Here is an 18,457-nt window from a genome sequence, read left to right as displayed (position 1 = left end):
GCTAAAGGAGGAAGTTAGAAACTCAATGGGATAGGCTGTTATTCCATGATGGGTCCTTGACATCTCTGTCTCCTTGACGTTGGAGATCTTTACCTTCGACGGTAGAAGTCCCGAGTTACAAATTACAGTTCAGCGAAAATTGTAAATAAATCCTTACGAAAATAAACGGTGGCGCTGCTGGCGTGGAGGGGAGTCTATTTGAGTGCGTTACGCATCGCCCCGCGCCCGCCTGCCTGCACTGTGCTACTTTCTAAGTATAACGGATACTCTCGACTTTCGCTGAATTATACGGTCAGCCAGCTCTCAGGTAATTCCTGCGGGTTTTCCTACCAGGCCAGACGTTGCTGCTCTTCCTCGTAATCATCGCGGATGACTGCCCATGCAACAACCCGAGTTCACGACCAGTGCGGTGCGTTGAGTCCGTAGTCGCGTCTTCAAGTCTGTTTACCATCATTCGTATGGTTATCATTAAAACACACTTAATCGGTTAATTGAATTTTAAAATTAATCGGTTCGATTAATTGATTAAAAGCATAGTTGATTGGTTAATTGAATTTTTAAATTAATCGGTTCGATTAATCGACTAAGACATACTTAACAGTTAGTTGAATTTTAAAATTAATCGGTTCGATTAATCGATTGAAACACATATGAACGTCAATTGAATTTTGAAATTAACCGGTTCGATTAATCTATTAAAACACACTTAACTGTGAATTTAATTTTAAAATTAATCGGTTCGATTAAGCGATTAAAAGACAATTGATCGGTTAATCGGATTTTAAAATTGATCGGTTCGATTAAGCGATTAAAAGACAATTGATCGGTTAATCGGATGTTAAAATTGATCGGTTCGATTAATCGATTAAAACACACTAGATCGGTTGTTTGAATTTTAAAATTAATATGTTCGATTAATCGCTTAAAACACTTGATAAGTTAACTCAATTTAAAATTAATGGGCTCGACTAATCGATTAAAACACACTTGATGGTTAATTGAATTTTAAAATTAATCGGTTCGAATAATCAATTAAAACACACTTGACGGTTAATTGATTTTTTAAATTAATCGGTTCGATTAATCAATTAAAACACAATTGATAGGTTAACTTAATTTTAATATTAATCGGTTCGATAAATCGATTAAAATACACTTGAGGGAAAATTGAATTTAAAAATTAACCAGTTCGATTAATAGATTAAAACACTCTTGACTATTAGTTGAATTTTAAAGTTAATCGGTTACATTAATTGATTAAAACAGACCTGATCGGTTAATTAAATTTTTAAATTAATCGGTCCTATTATCGATTAAAACACACTTGATTGTTTCATTGAATTTTAAAATTAATCCGCCAATTAATTGATTAAAATATACTTGATCGGTTATTTGAATTTTATAATTAGTCGGTTTGATTAATCGATTAGACATTCTTGACCGTTAAACACACATAACGGTTAATTGGATTTTAAAATTAATCGGTTCGATTAATCGATTAAAACACGACAGGTTATTTTAATTTTAATATTAATCGGTTCGATAAATCGATTAAAACACAGTTGAGGAAAATTGAATTTTAAAATTAATCAGTTCGATTAATAGATTAAAACACACTTGAATATTAATTGAATTTTAAAATTAATCGATTACATTGAGTAAAACAGAACTGATCGGTTAATTAAATTTTAAAATTAATCGGTCCTATTAATCCATTAAAACACACTTGATCGGTTATTTTAATTTTAATATTAATCGGTTTGATTAATCTATTAAAACACACTTGATCAGTTATTTTAATTTTAATATTAATCGGTTTGATTAATCTATTAAAACACACTTGATCGGTTATTTTAATATTAATCGGTTTGATTAATCTATTAAAACACACTTCATCGGTTAACTGAATTTTAAAATTAATCGGTTCGATTAATCGATTAAAACACACTTGATATGTTAATCGGATATTAAAATTGATCACTTCGATTCGATTAATTGATTAAATTGAGAACTCTAATAATTACCATGCAAGATTTGCAGGCTCAGTCCCAGGAAAAGAAGAGGATATCATATGATTAATATCGTAATTCGTTACAGCGAAAATTTGTATTCTGCAAAGATCTTTCCTAAACTCAACTATTATTAATTAACTCCTCTGGACTGGACGTCTGTTGCTTTAATGTATTTATAGTTATATACTCGTTACTACAAGGCGACATTTTATCGCACGAATCCTCCAGCCGTCAGTGATTATGATCTGCAAATGAAAATGGCCACATTCTGCGTGGAAAATCAGATGCCAGTGAAGTCATGGAAACAGAATATTCATACAGTGACGGCTCTCAGTTATGAGTCCATGAATAGGGAAGCTTCGTTTTTTCTGATAAGCTAACTACCATGGCAACTGGACATGAGCTATATGGCTGAAGTAATGTTCATGAACTTGACGCTGTCGTTTTTTTTTTATCAGCGCGTGGTTTCCTTATGAATGGCAGTGGAAATGAATGAAAATATTGAGGAAGTTGAAAAAGCCGCAGTCTTCCGGCTAAATGAGCGAGCATGAATGAGTAGTGTAACCGGCGCCATGACACTGTTTCAGGGATGTACAACATACAACTGTCCGCTGTAACTACAACGGCTAATGCGTGCAGCTTCATCACTGCGTAGAAGCCGAGGTCATGGCTTCGAACCTTACATCGAGCACGGAATTTTGTCTGTTTGTTCTGTGTTTGTCATGAGCCTATCTGAAGAATGCCTTGCACATATCATAATTGGACGGAGTTACGCAATAACAGACCAACCGACAATAAAAAAAAGAAGATATTTACATAAATCTGTTGATGGCAGGCTAATTTAACACGGAAAAAAATCAAGAATGCGATATCTGAATTTTGCTGCTATTTATAAGCACAAATTAGTTTGTTGCATAAAATTAATTTATTTATTTTGCTTTTAAATATTAAATAATTGCTGGCATCTTATTAAAAATCGGTCAGATTTTTAAAATATATATGCTTTATTTAACGACGCTCGCAACTGCAGAGGTTATATCAGCGTCGCCGGATGTGCCGGAATTTTGTCCCGCAGGAGTTCTTTTACATGCCAGTAAATCTACTGACATGAGCCTGTCGCATTTAAGCACACTTAAATGCCATCGACCTGGCCCGGGATCGAACCTTCACCCTTGGGCATAGAAGGCCAGCGCTATACCAACTCGCCAACCAGGTCGACGTTAGCCTTTTTTGGTGTTACTTGTGCTATTTTTTGTAATAGTATGAATGTTATACATCTTGCATAAAATTTTTTATAAAAGAAAACGGATTTATTTCAATAGCCAATATCTCAAAACAGGTTTTTGGCGCTTGGTCTCTTATTGCGTAACTTCGTCGAATTGTAGCTTCTAGTTTTCGGTTCGTTCCATAAAATTTATTCTCGACCATTTGAATTACTTTCAATACTATTTAGAAACAATGAAGCAATAGCGTGTTTAAACGTGCGCGGTACAGCTACAAGCCGGAAGATTGCCGGTTCAATTCCCGACAGGGTCGCTCATTTCCTCCATTTATCTAATTCTTTCGGCCGCACTATAGCCTTAGTAGTGTTCTCTCATCATTCTTTAACGGATGAGCACCTATATGTTCTTGGGGATAAGGGGGGGGGAGGCTAGCACGTAGGCCTACAGGTACACCGTAGCACCCCTGATCACTATACAGGGTGTGTCTAAATTAGACCGGCAAAATTAGGGAGCAGATAGGTAAACTTCGTGGAAGCATATTTTGTTAAAGAACCCGTGGGCTGCGACGCTTCGTTTCATTGCAAGAAGGCGGGGACGGATAATCACTCTTTTCAGTCCAAAAGGGGTGTGTCATTACTACTATCACTCGGTCTGTTTACGTCCGGAGCCCAGCATCATTTGGTATCGATTACAGCACGTTTGTTTACTTCCATTGGTACGACCTCTTGTTATCCGTGTTATTCGTCTACGTAGTTTAGAACTTGTATGCACTTATTCTGTTGCAATGTTCAGTACAGTTTAATGCGTCGTTGGTTTCTTTTTTCTGTACGTATTTTTTCTTTGTTTGGATTAACACACAGAATCATGTGACACAGAATCGATTGTTAGTTGCACATACCTACTTACTTTATCCCTACCTGTAATTCCTTCTTGCAATGAAACGAAGCGTCGCAGCTCATGGGTTCCTTAACAAAATATGCTTCCACGAAGGTTATCTAGCTGCTCCCTAATTTTGTCGGTCTAATTTAGAGACACCCTGTATAACAGATTGCTCAGCCCTATAGGCTTTGACGGCAACAACTTTTCGATTGCTGGTAAAATTCATGTTCTGGGAATAAGAAGTTAATTAATTAGTACAATATCGCTACAATCGAAAAGTATTGGGAATAAATTTGAATAAGGAACAAAAAAAAAAGTCTCCTTCCCAGGCAGGATTCGAACCACGAAAGTGTTAGTTAGCAGTCTATCGTGCTCTGGAGTGAACAAGGCTCTGAAATCAGCTACAAGGGTCGTTCCGGTTTTTTTTTTGCCACTACTATACACTGTTAGTACCAAAATGCATAAGCTTAAAATTAAAAATTTTAGTGCATGTTTAGTGCTTACTTTAGAAATGACACAGCATATTTTAAAGATTTTGACAGCATAAATGCACGCATATTTTAGATACTTTTAGTGCATATAATTCCGATGTCTACAAATGATAAATTGTTTTTTCAAACTGGCAAATAATGTTTGTTGGTGTTTAGTACGGTAAGAATAATGGTCAAGAACAGTTCTGCCTTAAAGTCACATCTGTATTTCACTTTTTATAGTCCCCCATAGGACTCCAGAGAATATAAAAAATGTATCATATAAACGGGCAATATATTTTACGAACCAATACGAATGTAAGAGAGGCAATGATAATTTAAACGCGGAGGCACAAGAGCTATATTATGAAATAGGAGTCTGCAAGCTATAGAGGGCACCGAAACCAACGATCAAATACAGTTTTTATACCAAAATGACAATCTACAGTAAAGCATCAAAAAACTTCATTTTTGTATGGTCATTTATATTCAATCAGAGGGGAATTCAACCAAGAAGAATTGTTTACGGATGTTAGTAATAGAGTAAAAAACTGTCTCCTTGTTGAACAGAATGTATTACATAAAATCGGATGCGAGTTTTTGGTACCATACCGTCTTCATCAATGGAGCATTTGTATTCAGTTACGAGATTAGCGAGTTAATATCCCAGTAAGGGTAATGAATTCTTAAGTAATATGGATATCATTAATGTTGACAGTGGGGCAAAGATTGGGGTGTGCTACTATAAAGACAAGTACGAAAAAATATCAGTAGTGAAGACCACGATGACAGCATTAGCTATGGCCCGATAGAGTTGACTGCGATTCGCCGTGCGACGACATCAAAGCAATGTAATGTACACGAAGATGACGATGATGTGAAGTAGACGAAGATAACGGTGATGTGATGAAAATATCGGAGATGTGATGTAGACGAAGACGACGATGATGTGAAGTAGAAGTTGACGACGATGTGAAGTAGAAGAATATGACGGCAATATGATGTAGAAGAAGATGACGGTGATGTGGTGTAGAAGAAGATGACGGCGATGTGATGTAGAAGAATATGACGATGATCTGGTGTAGAAGAAAATGACGGCGATGTGATGTAGAAGAATATGACGGCAATATGATGTAGAAGAAGATGACGGTGATGTGGTGTAGAAAAAGTTGACGGCGATGTGATGTAGAAGAAGATGACGGCGATGTGATGTAGAAGAAAATGACGGCGATGTGATGTAGAAGAATATGACGGCGATGTGATGTAGAAGATGACGGCGATGTGATGTAGAAGAATATGACGGCGATGTGATGTAGAAGAAGATGACGGTGATGTGGTGTAGAAAAAGTTGACGGCGATGTGATGTAGAAGAATATGACGGCGATGTGATGTAGAAGAATATGACGATGATGTGGTGTAGAAGAAAATGACGGCGATGTGATGTAGAAGAATATGACGGCAATATGATGTAGAAGAAGATGACGGTGATGTGGTGTAGAAAAAGTTGACGGCGATGTGATGTAGAAGAAGATGACGGCGATGTGATGTAGAAGAAAATGACGGCGATGTGATGTAGAAGAATATGACGGCGATGTGATGTAGAAGATGACGGCGATGTGATGTAGAAGAATATGACGGCGATGTGATGTAGAAGAAGATGACGGTGATGTGGTGTAGAAAAAGTTGACGGCGATGTGATGTAGAAGAAGATGACGGCGATGTGATGTAGAAGAATATGACGGCGATGTGATGTAGAAGAAGATGACGGCGATGTGATGTAGAAGAAGATGACGGCGATGTGATGTAGAAGAAAATGACGGCGATGTGATGTAGAAGAATATGACGGCGATGTGATGTAGAAGATGACGGCGATGTGATGTAGAAGAATATGACGGCGATGTGATGTAGAAGAAGATGACGGTGATGTGGTGTAGAAAAAGTTGACGGCGATGTGATGTAGAAGAAGATGACGGCGATGTGATGTAGAAGAAGATGACGGCGATGTGATGTAGAAGAATATGACGGCGATGTGATGTAGAAGAAAATGACGGCGATGTGATGTAGAAGAAGATGACGACGATGTGAAATAGAAGAATATGACGGTGATGTGATGTAGAAGATGACGGCGATGTGATGTAGAAGAATATGACGGCGATGTGATGTAGAAGAAGATGACGGCGATGTGATGTAGAAGAAGGTAATAACGATGTGAAGTAGAAGAATATGACGGCGATTTGATGTAGAAGATGACGGCGATGTGATGTAGAAGAATATGACGGCGATGTGATGTAGAAGAAGATGACGGCGATGTGATGTAGAAGAAGATGACGATGATGTGAAGTAGAAGAATATGACGGCGATGTGATGTAGAAGAATACGACGGCGATGTGATGTAGAAGATGACGGCGATGTGATGTAGAAGAAGATGACGGCGATGTGATGTAGAAGAAAATGACGGCGATGTGATGTAGAAGAAGATGACGGCGATGCGATGTAGAAGAAAATGACGGCGATGTGATGTAGAAGAAGATGACGGCGATGTGATGTAGAAGAAGATGACGGCGATGTGATGTAGAAGAAGATGACGGCGATGTGATGTAGAAGAATATGACGGCGATGTGATGTAGAAGAAAATGACGGCGATGTGATGTAGAAGAAGATGACGACGATGTGAAATAGAAGAATATGACGGTGATGTGATGTAGAAGATGACGGCGATGTGATGTAGAAGAATATGACGGCGATGTGATGTAGAAGAAGATGACGGCGATGTGATGTAGAAGAAGGTAATAACGATGTGAAGTAGAAGAATATGACGGCGATTTGATGTAGAAGATGACGGCGATGTGATGTAGAAGAATATGACGGCGATGTGATGTAGAAGAAGATGACGGCGATGTGATGTAGAAGAAGATGACGATGATGTGAAGTAGAAGAATATGACGGCGATGTGATGTAGAAGAATATGACGGCGATGTGATGTAGAAGATGACGGCGATGTGATGTAGAAGAAGATGACGGCGATGTGATGTAGAAGAAAATGACGGCGATGTGATGTAGAAGAAGATGACGGCGATGCGATGTAGAAGAAAATGACGGCGATGTGATGTAGACGAAAATGACGGCGATGTGATGTAGAAGAAAGATGACGGGGATCCTATATAGAAGAAGATGACGGCGATGTGATGTAGAAGAAGATGACGGCGATGTGATGTAGAAGAAAATGACGGCGATGTGATGTAGAAGAAGATGACGGCGATGCGATGTAGAAGAAAATGACGGCGATGTGATGTAGACGAAAATGACGGCAATGTGATGTAGAAGAAAGATGACGGGGATCCTATATAGAAGAATATGACGGTGATGTGATGTAGAAGAAGATGACGGCGATGTGATGTAGACGAAGGTGACGGCGATATGATTTAGAAGAAGATGATGGCGATATGATGCAGAAGAATATAACGGCGATGTGATGTAGAAGATGACGGTGATGTGATGTAGACGAAGGTGACGGCGATATGATTTAGAAGAAGATGATGGCGATATGATGCAGAAGAATATAACGGCGATGTGATGTAGAAGAAGATGACGGCGATGTGATGTAGACGAAGGTGACGGCGATATGATTTAGAAGAAGATGATGGCGATATGATGTAGAAGAATATAACGGCGATGTGATGTAGAAGAAGATGACGGCGATGTGATGTAGACGAAGGTGACGGCGATATGATTTGGAAGAAGATGATGGCGATATGATGTAGAAGAATATAACGGCGATGTGATGTAGAAGAAGATGACGGCGATGTGATGTAGAAGAAAATGATGGCGATGTGATGTAGAAGAAAGATGACGGGGATCCTATATAGAAGAATATGACGGTGATGTGATGTAGAAGAAGATGACGGCGATGTGATGTAGAAGAAAATGACGGCGATGTGATGTAGAAGAAGATGACGGCGATGTGATGTAGAAGAAGATGACGGCGATGTGATGTAGAAGAAAGATGACGGGGATCCTATATAGAAGAATTGGACGGTGATGTGATGTAGAAGAAGATGACGGCGATGTGATGTAGACGAAGGTGACGGCGATATGATTTAGAAGAAGATGATGGCGATATGATGCAGAAGAATATAACGGCGATGTGATGTAGAAGAAGATGACGGAGATGTGATGTAGACGAAGGTGACGGCGATATGATTTAGAAGAAGATGACGGCGATATGATGTAGAAGAATAGAACGGCGATGTGATGTAGAAGAAGTTGACGGCGATGTGATGTAGACGAAGGTGACGGCGATATGATTTAGAAGAAGATGACGGCGATATGATGTAGAAGAATATAACGGCGATGTGATGTAGAAGAAGATGACGGCGATGTGATGTAGACGAAGGTGACGGCGATATGATTTAGAAGAAGATGACGGCGATATGGTGTAGAAGAATATAACGGCGATGTGATGTAGAAGAAGATGACGGCGATGTGATGTAGACAAAGGTGACGGCGATATAATTTAGAAGAAGATGATGGCGATATGATGTAGAAGAATATAACGGCGATGTGATGTAGAAGAAGATGACGGCGATGTGATGTAGACGAAGGTGACGGCGATATGATGTAGACGAAGGTGACGGCGATATGATTTAGAAGATGATGATGGCGATATGATGTAGAAGAATATAACGGCGATGTGATATAGAAGAAAATGACGGCGATGTGATGTAGAAGAAGATGATGGCGATATGATGTAGAAGAATATAACGGCGATGTGATGTAGAAGAAGATGACGGCGATGTGATGTAGACGAAGGTGACTGCGATATGATTTAGAAGAAGATGATGGCGATATGATGTAGAAGAATATAACGGCGATGTGATGTAGAAGAAGATGACGGCGATGTGATGTAGACGAAGGTGACGGCGATATGATTTAGAAGAAGATGATGGTGATATGATGTAGAAGAATATAACGGCGATGTGATGTAGAAGAAGATGACGGCGATGTGATGTAGAAGAAGATGATGGCGATATGATGTAGAAGAATATAACGGCGATGTGATGTAGAAGAAGATGACGGCGATGTGATGTAGACGAAGGTGACGGCGATATGATTTAGAAGAAGATGATGGCGATATGATGTAGAAGAATATAACGGCGATGTGATGTAGAAGAAGATGACGGCGATGTGATGTAGAAGAAGATGATGGCGATATGATGTAGAAGAATATAACGGCGATGTGATGAAGAAGAAGATGACGGCGATGTGATGTAGACGAAGGTGACTGCGATATGATTTAGAAGAAGATGATGGCGATATGATGTAGTAGAATATGACGGCGATATGATGTAGAATATAGTGGCGATGTAATGTAGACGACACTGTTAATATAGACGACGATCGCAGATAATACAAAGTAGCCTTATGCGTTTTCTCTGTTCAGGCAATTAGTGCAAGGAGCGTATCAAAATAAAACAAAAATGAAATAAAACAATGTGTAATTTCATCACTGAACGGATTTCGAATTAAATTACAAAAATTTGCTAGGGATTATACAGGGTACGCTCGAGTTTTATTTTTCAGACCGCGGAATCCAACATTCTGAAAGTTACAGACTCATATTGTATTTTAGTTGTTGAAACTATCGTAAGCTCGAACAATGATATGCATTGTATAACAAGAGCAATCTGCCTTCAACTTGTGCTTTTGTTTGAGGATTGTCCCAGAGAAAGTTTCATACGGGAGGGGGGGGAGGCCTTAGGAGATGCACACTTTGTTGTTTCCTTGTTTTGAGATTTGCCCCATTTCCTGCATGCGCTCAATACAACGAGTGTGCCAACCCACGAAATGGATGTTGCACAATTGCACGGGTGGTTACACTATCGTGATGTAATGTCTGCATGTGGAACACACAAAGGCATTTTAGTTAAGAAAAGTTTTAGCATTTTCCTGTCTAAATTCCCATCAGGTTTATTCTGTAATCCAACTCGCTGCTTCATATGCATATACTTTCTTTCATGTTATGGTTTCTGAGTAGAACACTTAACCTAATTTTTCTTATCTAACTTCCTTGAAGTTATATTCCATTTATATTCTTTTCTACTTGAATTTCCTCCTCATCCATTTTATCTCTATTTAAACATTTCCTCAATGTCTTTATCTGGTGATCACGTTCAGTGTGAGCCATCAACATGGTCTAGGGATAGTGATAGGGAATTTTGCTTCGAGACAGGGCTAGGCTGTAGTTCGAATCTTCCTTGGGCTAATGTCAATATAATTTAATTATATTTAGGACTAAGAGGGATGAAATTACAGGAGAATGGAGAAAGTTACACAACACAGAACTACACACATTGTGTTCTTCACCTGACATAATTAGGAACATTAAATCCAGACGTTTGAGATGGGCAGGGCATGTAGCACGTATGGACGAATCCAGAAATGCATATAGAGCAGCCGTGGCGAGAACGTGACTCGCGAGATATTGTGGCTCGCAGTGATAGCCTTGCATTTCGCTTGCTTCTAACCTCCGCCAACCCCCACCCTCTCTCTCACTGGAGTCAAACTCCTTCCATTTGTATTTGAAGAGTCCACTGCAAGAATGATGGATGTCACTTTCTTGTCGAAAATGAACCAAGACTGCCAATGCATAGCTTAAGACATATAGAATGTACATAGAGAGTTATATGGCATTAACACTGATAGTCATTGTCCAGTAATGATCGGAAAATCACAGTTAAGCTTTGAGCGCTAAGCATTTCAAACTTTCAAATGCTTCTCCTGCAAAATGTATTCCAAATGACATCCATCATTCTTGCAGTGGACTCTTCATTTGTCTCTGACCTGCGAGTGGCATATGTCTCTCTCGAAACCATGTACGAAAGTTCCAAGTAGGATGGGAGGACGCATTTTTTTGCTGTCAATATGATGAGAATATTAAATGTATGATTTATTCACAAGAATTACGAAGAAAACGGTTGTATAACATAAAACGGCATTATAAGTTACATGTTACTGATGAAACATTAAAAGGTTAAGTGTTATTGTTGTTATCACCATCATCATCATCATCATCATCATCTCTGTACGTCGACCCTTTTTCAGCAGATGTACGAATAATGCGGTTAGCTCTTCAATTTGAACTCACTGATTTACAATGTGATGTCAAATGAAAGCTAGATGTAAGGACTTGACAAATGTTGAACTTTCAAGTCTTTGCCAAAAAATAAATATCCGAAGCTTCGTTCTTTCGCTTGCTCTGTTGAAGCCATGTTCGCTACAACTTACGTTTGTGAAAAATTATTTTCAACAATTAAAATAGTAAAAACCAAATTTAGATCACGACTGACAGACAAATACCTTCGTGATCAACTACGACTGGCAGTAAGTGACATAATTCCTGATTTTGAAACTTTGTCGCAGAGATATTCTGAAGACAGTTAATTTTAGGTTGTGATATTGTTCATTTATTGTTAATTTCTTTTTTCGTTACACGTACTAAATATTAGTTTGTAGCCTCGTACTGTATACAATTATATTTAAGTGCTTGACGTAAGGAAAATGAAAATTCGTTAATAAGTCAGACAGTTGCTTCACTTCCCCTTCGGGTGTCCGTCTCCCTCCATAGGTGCTATGCACGTTGTAGGTTACACAGTGGCTCGGCGCACGATTACATTTTCGCAACCGCTGATATAGAGTGTTAGTTGGGAGACCGGAGGAAAAAAGACATTTGGTGATGCCGAGACATAGATAGGAGGATAATATTAAAATGGATTTGGGGGAGGTGGGATATGATGATAGAGAGTGGATTAATCTTGCTCAGGAAGGGACCGATGGCGAGCATATGTGGGGACGGCAATGAACCTGCGGGTTTCTTGAAAGCCATAAGTAAGTAATATTAGTCAAATTACTTATACAAATGTTATTAATATATAAATATTATTACATCATATTCATTTGGTTGTTAAGGTACGCTATACGCATTATGGGATCCCCTGCGGCAGCTGAGTGGTCATTCAGCCTGTCAGTTTTGGTTCGATTTCCGGTCAGGCCTGAAATTTTCATTGACAAATCCATAGTGACGCTTGTGGCAGACATGGTCGCACTTTTAGGTTTTCTCGGGGTTCTCCCGTTTCCTCATATTTGGCACGCCGTCAACATTTATCCATTGCATCATCATCCCATAGCATTCCCCGAACGCCGGCTGGCGACGCACGGAGGGGGCTGGTCTAGGGACGAGTGGGGTTGCCTGCTCGAAACTCACGTACGAAGCGAACCTTATTGTAGTCAGCCGGTGAGATTTGGAAATGCACCTAGCTTGAGGGTTAGCGCAATAGATCTTGAAAGATTGCAATAAGGGGTTGTAGTGCCCCCCTCCCGAAATTCAATTGCAGCTTTAAGCCTTCGCTTGAACATAGGGGGAAAAAAAACACAAAAAAAACGGCACACCCTTAATCCCTGAATTTATATATACCCACTGTCCGGATTCGAAATTCAAGTCAACTTATTTGATGTTACACAATCGTCCCGCGAGATACAGATGTGTACTACTCAAAAACAATAATTACATAATATAATTACTACCATTGCGATGCACTTTTGAATAGTAGACAAAAACAAAAGAGAAAGAGATGCATTCCATCATCCCCGAACTCCTGTCCCTGAGCACATAGAGCTCGTTTCTGGTATTGGAGTGGAGACGACTGCATTGTAGCGTGAAGATAATGGATACTATTGAGTGACGAGTGCCGGTTGGTCAGCCTCCTGGAAACTGTGGCAAGTAACTGTATTGTTTCCATGGCAACTTTTCGGCCCTCATATAATAGCCTGCATTTCTCTCTCTTCGAGAACAAACCTATTGTTTCGATGTACGATCATTTAGCTATTCTACCAGACTTTCAATAATAATAATAATAATAATAATAATAATAATAATAATAATAATAATAATAATAATAATAATAATAATAATAATGATTAAGCCAAGAAGTTCATGCCCTAAAAACCGACTAAATATGCATGCAAGTATGCCTTTAAAAACCTTAAAATATGCCAATAAATATGCACTAACAAAATTCTATATTTCTTGATATATCATTAATAAATATGTAACAAATAGGTAATAAATAATAACAATAATAATAATGATAATAATAATAATAATAATAATGATTAAGCCAAGAAGTTCATGCCCTAAAAACCGACTAAATAATCATGCAAGTATGCCTTTAAAAACCTTAAAATATGCCAATAAATATGCACTAACAAAATTCTATATTTCTTTATATATCATTAATAAATATGTAACAAATAGGTAATAAATAATAATAACAATAACAACAATAATAATAATAATAATAATAATAATAATAATAATAATAATAATAATAATAATAATTGTGAAGAGAAATTTGTAGAATAGTCTGCCTTCCTGTGAGTGAATAATATAGGCTATAAAAAAGGTAAAGGTATCCCCCTAACATGCCATGAAGGCACTTGGGGGGCATGGAGGTAGAACCCCATGCTTTCCACGATCTCGGCACTAGAATGAGGCGGTGTGGTCGGCACCACGCTCTGACCGCCTTTTACTTAATTTTATAGGAGGCTGAGTGAATCTCGGGGCCGTTCTAGAAGTTTGGCAACGAGAAAAAATCCTGTCACCATCTGGGATTGAACCCCATAGCCAGCTGCTCTACCAACTGAGCTACCCGGCCGACCGAGTGAATAATATATACAACAAAAAAGTACAGGCTATTAATTATCCTCTATATTTAAAAATAGTCACTCGAAATGGGTTAGAATACGAGATTCAAAATTCTGTATTGCAATTGGATTTGAAAATTAAATAAAAAAATTTGTACACAACAAAATATAAATCTTTGGGCACTCTAAATTAAAACTTCGTAAAAACAAAAAGTCTTGAAAAAAAAAAAACAAGTTTTTTTTCGAACAAGTTCTTGCTAAAAAAAAAATCGCATGTACGCAGAATTTCGCGTTATTTCACGAGTTTAAACTTACGATATTTTAACCAGGAGGCGCTTGAAAGAAAAAAGTTGTTTGCTTTTTAGCCGAAAACCCGTATTTCGTGAATCCATGCGTTGCCAAAAGTAGGCATGTATAATAATAATAATAATAATAATAATAATAATAATAATAATAATAATAATAATAATGTCATCCGCGGTAGCACGCTTTACCGCTCATCCCGTAGCGCGTTTTTCGGCTCGGGCGTGAGTTCGACACCCGTTTCGAATAATTACCTGATTGGGTTTTCCCGAGGTTTTCCCCAACTGCAAGGCGAATGTCCGGCAATCACATGGTAAATCCTCGGCCTCATCTCGCCGAATACCATCTCGCCATTACCAAGTTCATCAACACTAAATAACCTAGTACTTGATAAAATGGCATTGAATAACTAAATGAAAAGTAACAATGTTAATGAATCGTGGTCAACATATTTGAAGGGAATATTTGCTGTAATAATTTCAAGGGAAAAATTGTTCCGGGGCCGGGTATCGATCCCGGGACCTCTGGTTGAACGTACCAGCGCTCTTGCCAACTGAGCTACCCGGGAACTCCACCCGACACCGTCTCAACCTTTCCCTTTATATCCACACAACTCGCGTGGGCTGACGAAACGCCAGAGACCCACATCGAGTGCACACGATCTCTGTGTGACTTGAAATTGTGGTTTTCTGTTAACGTATAAAGTGACATATATCATGCAAATCTAGTCTTTCAGGTAAAGCTTCCTGTAAAGCAGATTTGAATAATTTCAAGGGAAAAATTGTTCCGGGGCCGAGTATCGATCCCGGGACCTCTGGTTGAACGTACCAGCGCTCTTGCCAACTGAGCTACCCGGCCTCGGAACAATTTTTCCCTTGAAATTATTCAAATCTGCTTTACAGGAAGCTTTACCTGAAAAACTAGATTTGCATAATATTTGCTGTATTTCGGTAGTTCTGCTAAAAACTGCACTTGCTTCAATGGCAGTGCGGATTATTGCCATTACCCCCCCCCCACCAGAATTTTGGGCGGGAATTAAAGGAGGACCCGCGGGCCAGGCCGGTTTATTGATTCCACCCGGTTCGATTCCATCGCGGTGCGGACCAGCAACAGTGTTTTCATAACGGTCGGCCCCAGCTTTACAAAACTAAGGGAAGCATCAGCAGCTCTGAATTAATTTTCAGCCAGCGCACCGTTCTGTAATGCAGTTACAGCTGTACAAATCACATTACCAACAAACCTGCCGGGGATCCCACTCCCTTCTATAAACATTTCACAAGAACAGAGCACGCTTTCAACTAGGGTCCTGGGATGTCAGCGAAGCGGGGTATTATTCTGTCGGGACATCTAAAAATAACCGTGATTATTTGATCATCACCGTCGACATTTTTGTCACCACCACCACCACTACCACCACCACCACCACCATCACCACCACCACCACCACCACCACCACATCTTACAAGCAAACGTTCTGATAGGGATAGATAAAAAAGTTAATTTTTTTTCTTCCACTATGTTAATAATGTCAAAAGAAGTGCTTATACAAATTTTCGCCACTCGACGCCGTCCAGAACGAGATTTTCCTTGGGGTCGTTTATAGAAAAAAGCACTATTTCATGGACTCATGCCATTAATATTATTACAGACTAGCCGTACCCGTGCGCTCCGCTGCATCCGTTAGAAATAAATATAAAGTAATTACATAATTAAAATAGGACGTTTGATCCAGGGAAGATTCGTGTTTGATAGAAGGATAAATCGTTTAATATGTTACTTAATTTAAATTGTATTTAAAATATTAAAATGCGATCATTCTGATCCAGAGACCACTCATTTGGAGCAATGACAATTCCTTTAACATGTTTCTTAGTTGTTATTACAAATTATTTTTGGAAAAGCGAAAATTAACAGAAAAATTTTGGCTACAGATTTATTATTATATTATATTATATTATATTATATTATATTATATTATATCATATCATATCATATCATATCATATATCATATCATATTATATTATATTATATTATATTATATTATATTATATTATATTATATTATATTATATTATATTATATTATGTAAAAAGTGTGTTGATAACGGATGTACTCGAATTAGAAAGTTTTTAATTTGTTGTGGGAGCTCTTGAATCTCAGGAGGAACAACTTTTACAACAGTGCAACATAATCTGCTTGGCTCATTACCCAATTTTTTGCATTGCATTTATTGCATATATATTTTATGTATTTTAACACGATTCAATTGAGCATAGTTAAAATCTGAATTATAAAATAATGGATTGCTAAGCTAACGTACTATTACTGCATGCTAAATCAATACACTTTCGTTGTTCGTTAATTCTCTGAGATAAAAATGAATATGTTCATAAACATTATTTTAAGAAACACAGGAAATGAATATACAGAATAACCTATCAAGTTGTCTGTGCATAAGAAGCTATTTTAATCTTACCTGTCCTCAATTCACTCACAAGTTACTGTAATAACATTATAGCATTATGTCCATCCAGAGAAACTACACTTTCCGATGATGAAATAATCATTAATTATACAAATCGGTTAATTTAGCTTCCGATATTACTTCATACAAACACAGAAACATTGTCTGTAGGCTATGTTTCATAGCTTTCGATTGTTGTGCCCAAGGCCCCTTATAGACGAAGTCATTTGTTTTTTATTTCAATACACCGCCTCAGATGACAGTTATTTTAATTTTAAAACTCATTTATCTCATTAAACATCAGTCCTATCAAACTTTTTCAGAGAATAAAACTTATCCAAAATTATTTTTAAAGAAACTTTTGGTATGTAACATTTTTCACAAAAATCAATAATAAGCGAGATATTTCGATTTATTTAATTCAGGCCTCCTTATAACCCCCCTTTTAAATGAAGTATTTTGAATGACATATAGCCTAAAATCTAAGTTACAACGAACTTAATTTATATTCCAATTTTCATCTAAATCCGTTCAGCCATTATCGCGTGAAAAGGTAACAAACATACAGCCAGACAAAAATTTCAAAAAAGCTATTTTCGGTTTCAGGGTGGTTAATTATATATGTTAGGACCAATTATTTTTGGAAAATCGAAAATTACCAGAAAAATTTCGGCTGCAGATTTATTATTAGTAAACACAGATAAGAAAAAAATGGATTATCATACACGCCTCATATAGGCCTGCAAGGAATTTAGTGTACTGAATATTAAACAAATCCTATTAAAATATTACCACAGAAATAATAACTATTACAACCATGCTTACAGTACAAGAAAAGACGCATTATATCATGTCCTTTATTTGAACCCAAATTACATTCTGAAGCAGGACTAAGGCATGGCTGAAATTTCGGCCTGAGACTGTAGGCTATAATAACTTAATTAAAAGCATTCAAAATTAGCATTTTCTAATAATAAATTATTTAAAAAGCAAGCACTTCAACTGATTTTAAATTCTGATTAGTATACATTATAATATTACTTCATTGGCCTACCTCATCCTATAATACTATATTGTAGGAAGGAATGTAATAAACTCAAATATATTTGTCTTAATTTCATGGAAATATTTATTGTTGCGCTATTTGTCAACGTATCCCCACTGGAACTGAGACTTTTCTCATACCATGGGATCAATTTTTGTGTTGTAGAAGTCAGCCGCCTCAGTCCAGAACCAGCGTTTGACTGCGTCTGCACCTCTGTCTGTCGATCCCATGATATGAGATATGTCTCAATTCCGATGGAAAATATGTTCAAAAATAGCTCAACAAGCTGTGTCGTTCCAATATATTTGTACAATGAAATTGTGTTTTTTTTCTGTTAACGGCCCCTGGCGAATTTATTTTTA

The 18,457-nt window shown here is 37.8% G+C and overlaps 1 protein-coding gene across 1 annotated transcript in view; it reads right to left on the bottom strand.

Annotated features, from left to right (window-relative positions):
- Positions 1-18,457, bottom strand: part of LOC138706597 (protein rhomboid-like) — a 411,976-nt gene that overhangs the window by 341,888 nt on the left and 51,631 nt on the right. The gene's annotated exons all lie outside the window — the stretch shown is intronic.

Source organism: Periplaneta americana, chromosome 9 (assembly GCF_040183065.1).
Source record: "Periplaneta americana isolate PAMFEO1 chromosome 9, P.americana_PAMFEO1_priV1, whole genome shotgun sequence".
Lineage (NCBI taxonomy): Eukaryota > Metazoa > Arthropoda > Insecta > Blattodea > Blattidae > Periplaneta > Periplaneta americana.
Note: the sequence above shows the minus strand (reverse complement) of the source record. Positions and strands in the feature narration are given on the sequence as shown.